The sequence below is a fragment of the Chinchilla lanigera genome, unplaced genomic scaffold (genome assembly GCF_000276665.1).
Source record: "Chinchilla lanigera isolate Chin_1 unplaced genomic scaffold, ChiLan1.0 scaffold00029, whole genome shotgun sequence".
Lineage (NCBI taxonomy): Eukaryota > Metazoa > Chordata > Mammalia > Rodentia > Chinchillidae > Chinchilla > Chinchilla lanigera.
In genome coordinates this window covers 12,737,644-12,746,606 of record NW_004955430.1, presented here as the reverse complement: position 1 = coordinate 12,746,606, position 8,963 = coordinate 12,737,644, and the positions used below count along the sequence as shown (strand labels likewise).

General features: G+C 34.2%; 1 pseudogene; it reads left to right on the top strand.

Moving 5' to 3' along the window:
* The window catches only part of LOC102006599, a 2,598-nt pseudogene extending 1,509 nt beyond the window's left edge, over positions 1-1,089 (top strand).
* Positions 1,090-8,963: the final 7,874 nt, after the last annotated feature.

Genomic DNA, 8,963 nt, shown 5'->3' with positions numbered 1-8,963 from the left:
AGAAAAGAAAAGAAAAGAAAAGAAAAGAAAGAAAAGAAAAGAAAAGAAAAGAAAAGAAAAGAAAAGAAAAGAAAAGAAAAGAAAAGAAAAAAGAAAAGAAAAAGAAAAAGAAATGTTTTCCATAGCCACAAACATGCACTGGGAATAATTGACTAAAAAAAAAAAGAGAGATTGTATTTATGCAAAGAAAGTTGTGTGAAAAAGCTTGCTGACATTGATCAGGTACAGAGAAGAACATCCTACGGCAGGTACGTAATCATTCTTTTCTTGCTGCACTGCATTCTTGCTTTCAGACAGAAGGCAGACTGTTTTCTTGTACTAGATTTTGCAAATGACGGAGATCTGCATCTTCAGCAACAAAGAATATTTCCAGAAGAACATGCCAGCACTGACTCTGCAGAATCAGTTTAGCACACAATTATCTGCATAAAGGTGGGATACTTTACAGAAACTTTAAATTAGACAATTTATTACTGGACTTGGAAGGGCACAGTAAACTCACTGATATTGCATTTGTAAGAAAGGACTATAGCCAGGACATATGACCAGCACGTTCTGTGGTGCTCCTAATAACTTTGCTCCAGAAAAATTATGGTTTCAGTGGTGACTGGTGTGCTCTTGGGTAATAATGTTCGAGATGATGGTTGGAGAGTCTCCATTTCATCTTGCTGAGAGCCTTGATAATCCTGATCAAAACTCTGTTTATTATCTCTTATAAGTTATTTTGGAAAGAAAGATTAATATATCCCGTTGTCTGTCTATAAAAGCTGCAAGTGCCCTGGAGATTTTTTCTAACAAGGACCCAAAAGAACGGTTGGGCTGTCATCCTCAACAGGATTGGCTGGTGCTCAGGAGCATCCATTCTTTTGAAATGTTGACTGGGACACGATGGACCAAAAGCAGGTGGTCCCCCCCTTTAAACCAAGCACTTTTGGGGAATTGGGTTTGGACAACTTTGATTCTCAGTTTACTAATGAACCTGTACAGCTCATACCAGATAATGACATTGTCAGGAAGATCAGTGAATATAAATTTGCGGGCTTTGAGTATATCAATCGTCTTTCAATGTATGAAGAAGAATATATCTGATCCTCATTTTTCAGCTACACATTCCGTTTATGTTGCCATTTAATACATGGGAAAACTGGCCACCAACCTAGATTCAATTGACCATTTCATAATTGTCTGGAAGCTTATTTTAATTTGTTTTTTTGTACTTACATTTACATGGAGTAATACTTGATTTTTATCATCTATAATAGAGATTATTGAATTTTTTGTTGGTAAAGTTCCTTTTTATGATTTGACTTAAATCACAATGAAGCAATTGCTCGATCACCAAACTTATAAACATGTTCCATTTGTTGAGTGGGGAGAGAATACTTAACAATTTTTCTTGTTATTTATTATCCAGGAAAATAATTTTCTCTTAAGTAGAATGTCTTGACTATACTTGCTGCTTTCCAAACCATATTACCTGTTCTTTTGGGCCCAGTTTATGCAGTTTCCAGGGAAATCCAAAAAAATAATAACAATTTTGAATGAATTTGCAAAAAACATTTGTTATACTTCTATTTCCTTAATTTTCTTTTTATTTAGTAGAATAACACATGAAATACCTAGTAGAATACAGGGACAGAGTTCTTTAAACTATTTTCATTAAAATTAGTGGTTAGCAATTTGGTATTTAAAAAGTTGCCAGATATAGCATTCCTCTATTTTAGTACCATTTTTATGCAAAAGACTTGAAAAATAACCATCGTCATCTAAATAAGCTGCAGTGGTACAATCTTAGTAAAACTTAACTTTAGGGATGCTATCTAGTTTTAAATTTAGAATGATTACAAATTATAGGCATTTAATAAATTTTCTTTTTATCTTTTGTATGCCCAATTTCATTAGAAATGTAACTTTTCCAAAACTTACAGTCATATATTGTCTTTTCTTCAAATATCTAAATTTGAAAGAAATGAAAATATAAAAGAAAAATGTTTATATACATTCACATGTTCATTTGTAAGGAATATATGTTTCTCTTAATACTCATAACTTGTTTTAAAACAAAAATCAGTATTCACAGCATCAACTTATAGAGAATGCTAATATATCAGAAATATGTTTGTGATCTTGCTTTTAAGTGTTACTCTTTGCCATAGGGCATTTCAGAATGTAGAATAATCACAGAGGGAGTTTGTTTAAAATGTTTACTACTGAGTCCACATTAGAATTATTTTGGGCCTTTGGGCCTCATTTTGAGAAACATTTTCTTTGAGTTATCCCTTTGCATGATATAATATTTTAAGATGGTATAAGCAGAGTTACAAGCTTCTAAATGTTTTTGAACAAATTTTAGATGACTGACTTCATTAGATACCTTTCCTGCCCGCAACAAAATCTTATCAGTTTTCTACCAATGATATACAACTAATGAGAATTTTTCTCTGATGGAGTTTTACCTTTTATTTAGGGTAGTGTTTTGTTTTTTAAATTTTTAAGTAGTAAAATTGACAGTATACTTTTTATATAGAATTGCATTACAAGTACGTTGTTAACTGTGTTCCATTTTGGAGTCTTTAAGTGTAATACCAGTTCTTTTCATATTATATAGAAGCTCTCTCAAAATACATACCAGGGGAATAAGGCAACGGACAGTCAGAATAGTTTGCACTTTGGTGTTCTAGGAAATAATTTATCTTGAATAAGCCTGTGGTCAGATCATTTCATGCATATGAAGTACTTCATTAAATTTCAAGTACTTTGTTCAGTGTTGATATATTTATTTTATATTTGTTTTATTTTTATCATGTAGGATACTGCCTTGGTTATCATAATGTAATCTGTATTTGTATACCTTCTTTTTCATGTTAAAATCTTTTAAATAAAACATTGCAAACACATCAAAAATGAAACACCTTGTACTCCCTGCTGAGCACATATATTTGCAACCCTGTCAGAGGTAGTCAATGTCCAAAAAGTTTCATTCATTGTTCCCATGTTTTCTTTACTGTCTTTAAAATACCTACATGTCTACCCTTAAAAATATTATGTAGTTGATTGATTTTGGACTCATGGAAATATAGTATACACATTTACTCAGTGAATTTTCATTTCTTGTTCTTTCCATTCAGTATTTTGTGTCTGAGATTCATCTATGTTGACAGATTTTGCTATGCTTCAATTCTTATCACACTCCATATCTAATCTTTGCTATTACAAAGACAGGTACTATTAAGATTCTTACACATGCCTATTTGTGCATAGTTACATGAATTTTTCTAGAGTTTGTTACCTAGGAATGGAATTGCTGCTTCTTAAATTACTAGGCAATTATTGTTGGAAAATTATCTAAGAGTTCCTTTTATTTTACCTACTCATCAATGGTTGGGATTTTTCTGTTTTAAAACCTTTATGGCAACCTGTTTGATCTGTTTTTTGTAATACTTTGTGCTAATCAATTGGAAGTGTTCGGGCTAATGAATTTGCACAAATGACCCCATTAACTGGCACGTTTGTATTTTTGAAAGTTTCTGAATAGTTTACTTCATTCATGCAAAAAAAATGTCAGCAGGAAGAATCCAGATTCTCTTTTGCCTTGGTTTATCTTCTGGTTTATAAATGGAATAATCTATTAGGTTCACTCTAAGGAATCAATTACAAATGTATACTTTGTAAACAACTTGGAGAACTGTCCAGTAGAATGTAGGGGTTTAACTTTGCTTTGTAGGACTGTAAGTTCTCAAGGTTTTTAAAAAATTTTTCTCAGTGTGATTCACCAATATGCGAAAAGTGATAATGATGAAAAGTTTACCTTGGATACCAGTTGTCCCTGACTGGCAAGTGTCCATTCCATTTTATTGCAACAACTCCCTGATGATGCTTAGAGCCATTGCTTCCATTCACTTTGGAACACTGAACTGACCCAACACTAAGCTTTATGGGTGGACATATAATTTACACCTTTTCAATCAACAAAGTCCATGTCCTTGACCATATCAATTCATTCAGTGGTGCTTATATTATTCATGAGTTGTCCCAGTGATAACTCAACCCTTACTGAGTCATAAGGGAGAAAAAATTCTCTTTACTAAGGTGCTTTAGCTTTGTAGGATTAAAATCATTTCAAAAGAACAGGGTCTACTATGATGAACGAGCTTGAGAGAGAATGGAGCCCACTCTAAGGAGGCAGAGTGAAAGGATGGAGAGATTCAGAGCTCTATGACAACATTTGTACCTCAGGATCCAGCTCTGTCTAATGTTACTCTATACCCTGGGCTTTTCAGTTAGGAGAAGTAATAAATGCACTTTACAAATTTTTTTTTAAAAATACAATAATAAGTAAATTGCTTTTCACATGGGCTGCTACTACAACTTTTGAGGCAAATTTTCTCAGGAGTCTTTTTCCCCCATCTTGGGCAGATGTATGCTCTTTAGAATTATTGCCTTAATTTTCTTATCATTTTATCTATTGTTTATACCTTTAGTTTCTTGTTTTATTTCAATTTTTAGCAACTTTTCTACGATTTTCTGTAAAGATATTTGCAATTTTTGGGTTTATTGCTCTCATATTTTAATTTCTCAGTGTTTTTGTTGCCTTTTGATTACTTTAACAGCATCCTTTATCAGTTTCACATGGAAACACACTTCATTACATGTCACGGAAAAAGTCTTTCCTGTCATCTCCACTGTGTCTGCCTCTCTCTCTCTCCCTTCTGTTTCTCCCTCTGCATGTGCGTGTATCTGGATTGTTTGCGCTTAGGTATCTGACTTCTACACTGGAAATGATTCACAAATGTCTCAGGATATTGGCTTTAGTTTTACATTAAAGACTAAATCACAAGTAGGCTAGTTTGACGTTCTGTGTGAACGTAGGATCAGCATCAGAGAATGATAAACCTATATGTTCTTTTTCATCAGGAGCTTCAGTTTAATAACAGTAAATCTTATTTGGGTGCTTTCAGATGTTTTTGAGAGGTATCTTATAACCTGCTCTAGAGGCTATAACACAATTACGCATTTCTTCCATGTTGTTCAACAGAACAGATGATGAAGGTGTGCTCCATCTCTGCAGTCAGCAGTTACATCTTGGATGGCACTTACTGCAAGAGTGGAGGTAGCCGTTTCTTACTAAAATGGAGTTTTAATTTGATTTCCATAGCCACTCTAAGTTGCTCTCATATTAGACAACTCAGTTCTAGAATTTAGCAGGAAGCAGGGGGCTGGGAAATTCCACCAGTGATTTGATGTACTTCTCTCATTCCCCATTTATTTGAGTTCCCTTCTGTAAATGGCTATTGTGTCTGAAATCTTTTACTCTTGAATATATCCCAAGGCTATTCCTCATGCAAGTTTTGCAAAGCTTGTAGTCATAGATTTGCTTTTCCTCATATAATTAAGTCTAAAAGCAATGAAAATATCAAATGAAAACTTTTATATATATTAACATGTTTATTTGAAAGGTAAGTGTGTTTGTCAGAGTGAAAGATCAATAGCATAAATTACTTTATCATACCTGGACTATTTATGATTAGAATGTTGCAGAAGACAGAAATGAATATATTTTACACCATTTTTTTTAACCTGGGCATTGACTTGACTTCTTATCTAGTATCCTCAGGAATGTCCAGGCCAGAAATATGGATTTGCAAATAATCATATGAGTTTGAACTCCTGGGGACACATGATGATCTGATACACTTCCCTGTATTTAGCAAGACAAAGAAGTTATCATGAATGGAATAAGTTGCGTATGCTTCCCAGATTTAATATTAGCAAGTATCTCGTCCTTCTACTTCCTTTGATCCCAGGAAAACCAAAAAAATAAAACATACCAGCTTTCATGATTTTAGGCTACTAGAACAAGTCTATGGCAACATGAATGACTTTTTACTTTTCACAATAAATTATAAAAATATATTTTAAAAGAATACTATATTTAATGAAAATTTCTAAGCACATTATGTTTTCTGTAATTCTTACAACATTCTATATGATATACATTATTATTTTTCTTAGTTTGTTCTCATCAGTCTAAAGCACAGAGGCTAAGGAACAGCTGAGGTTAGAATCCAACCACACTGAATCAATATTTTGGACTTTTATCCACCACTCTCTGCCCTTCTGTGATATCAAGTCTATTTCAAGTACTTGGCAGGAGAATCCGCTTTTAGAAACTGGAGAGAGTAAATAGCAAATGCTGAGGATAGCTGTTAGAAGATATTTGAAACCCATAAGCTCATTTTGTTTAAATTTGTAGGGGAAATAGCTCTACACATTAATAAAAATCGGGGAAGATATGGGAATACACACATTATTGTTTGGGGGTTTCATTAAAATTAAATTTAAAGGTGATATTGCTTGGCTTCTCTTCTGAAGAGATGATAAACAGAATCAGCAAGTCTCAACAAAAAGCTAGCATTTGCAACTCCTATCAATCCTCATAAAGTAAATTATCCCTGTAATAAGGTTTTCTCCTTAATTCAGATCTCCAGTCTCCTATAGAGGATAACTCCCACTGCATCCCATTACTAACCATTCTTCACACAAAGTCCCAGCTTAACCTAGTTAGGGGAGAGTAAAACAATGTATTAGATAAAGTGGGTTACTTAAAGGCCAGTGATGATCCCTTTTAGAGTTAGTGGATGCAGTAGGAAAGTAGACAAAGAATGGTAGATGGAGGAAATCAAAATACAAGGGAATTTGATTTAGCGTGGGAGTAGAAATACTATTATTTTTCCAAAAAGTTTAAAAAAAATAGCTGCAAAACATTTCAAGCAAAGCTTTAGATAGGAGTGTACATTAAAAGCAAATGTCATTGAATGCATAAATTCCATTAAACATCAAATATACATTTCTTATGTAGAAGTCATTCTGATGATGTTGTATTATTAATTCATTTGTCAGACAACAAAAGTCAGCAGCCCCCAGAAGAAAGTTATCAAGTATATAACTTACAGGGAGGCCTGGCAAGCAGGCAGGAAGACCTTGGCAAAGCCAGTACTAAACCACTTAATGAAATGTAAGATGCAGCGCTATTCTGAGTAATTTTAGAACTTAAGACCTGGCAGACTCGGAGATCAAGGACAAAAATACATATTTATTTACATATGTATGAATATGATACTTTGGAGAGTGGCCTAATTTAATTCATGTTTACATGCTTGACAGTTTTGCTCTTACTCAATCTTTCACTTAATAGCAGGAGGTGTTTTCTCTGGTTCTGGCTGGTGATATACACCACAGAATTTTACATATATAGTCTTTTCCTTTTTACTGAACGCAATTCATTTTAGCTCTGAAGATATTTGTTTAGATAAAGTTTACTTGCTAAAAGATGGCTGAATTCCCCAGTTGCTTGGGAGAATGGATGGAGACTTTCAAATTTCAAGGAATGAGATCTAGACAGTGTAGGATCAGTGCTAGTTATATAACTCCAGGGAGGTAGCTTACTTTTTCCTGTCCCTTGAAGAAACTCAGAAATGTCCCTATCCACCTTTAGAACTTATGAAAAGACAGATAGACAGTTTCCTGTTTTGTAGGCTGTGAGGAAGACAGAATTTCTGAAGGCTATGGGCTGAGCAACTTTAGTTTAAGTGCTGTAGAATGATTCTTAGATAGCTGTCCTGAGTATAACTTATCCAAAAAAAAAAAAAAAAAAACAGGTATTTGTGTTGAGATCTGAAAAGACAGATTATCCCATTGTTTCTACAAGTAACTGAGCCAAGTGACCCAGAAAATGGCATATGCTTTTTTCTATGTCTAAAAGGAGTGAGGACAGCTACCAAGTTACTATAATTACTTAGGAAACTAATAACCTGTAATTGAATAACTTAATGTCTACTAAGGAAAATAACATGAGGAAAAAGTACTCTTAGGCACCCAAAGAAAACTTAAAATATTGAATGTCTGCTAATTTCTACATGCACTTTTTTCAATGAATTATTAACTATCGTTCATATAATTTCTCCTCGACTTAAAGTGCTTGTTTATTTTACTCTTGTGAAAGATATTTTTAATCTTAATTCTTCGGATTGGAATTCTTTTATTCATTACACACCTCTTTTCATTTTCACTCAGTGCTCTTTGGCAGGAATTTCCCCAACTTTTAAAGAGTTGTTTAACAAGTGTTCTGAAAACTCCTAGGACTACCGCTGTGCATTAGAACTTTCTGAGAGGCTGGAACTCTTCCTTTCTGGTGTTGTACTCTACAGTAGCCACTAGCCATATGTAACTGTTGAGCATTTGAAGTTTGCTTAGTACAAATGAAACAACAAATTTTAATTTAAATTCAACTAACTCTAATTTTGAAAGATGTATATGTCTAGTGGTTACCATGTTGGAAATTACAGCATAAAAGACTAGAAACTATGCCAGCCGAAATATAAAAAAGTGAATGGCTCTTTATCTCACATTTGCATTCAAAGAACCTGTCTAAAGTAGGGAGATAGGTACTTGCTCTGGAGGGGTGGTCAGCTGAGCATGACTTGTGGTGAGTATCAGTACAGGTTTTGACCTTGCCCTGTCAGAGTGGTTGGCAGAATCAGAACTATATCAGTACTAATCAGAAATAGAAAGCTACGAAACCTGTATCTTTCAGAATTTTTTGGTACCCAGGCTTCAGAAGGGCAGCATCCACTGAAGGTCCAGAGAAAGCCCAGTGAGAGTAGATGGACAGTGTCTTCTGGAATGCCCCATTAGAATGAGACCTCTCCACTGTTACTCCTCTGGGGACGTCTGTGCCTCACATTCAAAGTCCACATGTTGGTAGTCAGGATTGGATAATGGACGAGTCCTTGTTCTGGGAAAGTCAGATACTTAGCTTATTATTAAATTGCCTCGCAGCCATTGCCTTTCCCCCAGAACTCCATGGATCTCTCACTATCAGAATAAGAAGGCAGGGCAACAAATAATACATGCCAGTTTTAATGACATGGCACTTGTAATAAATGCCATATTTGATAATTATA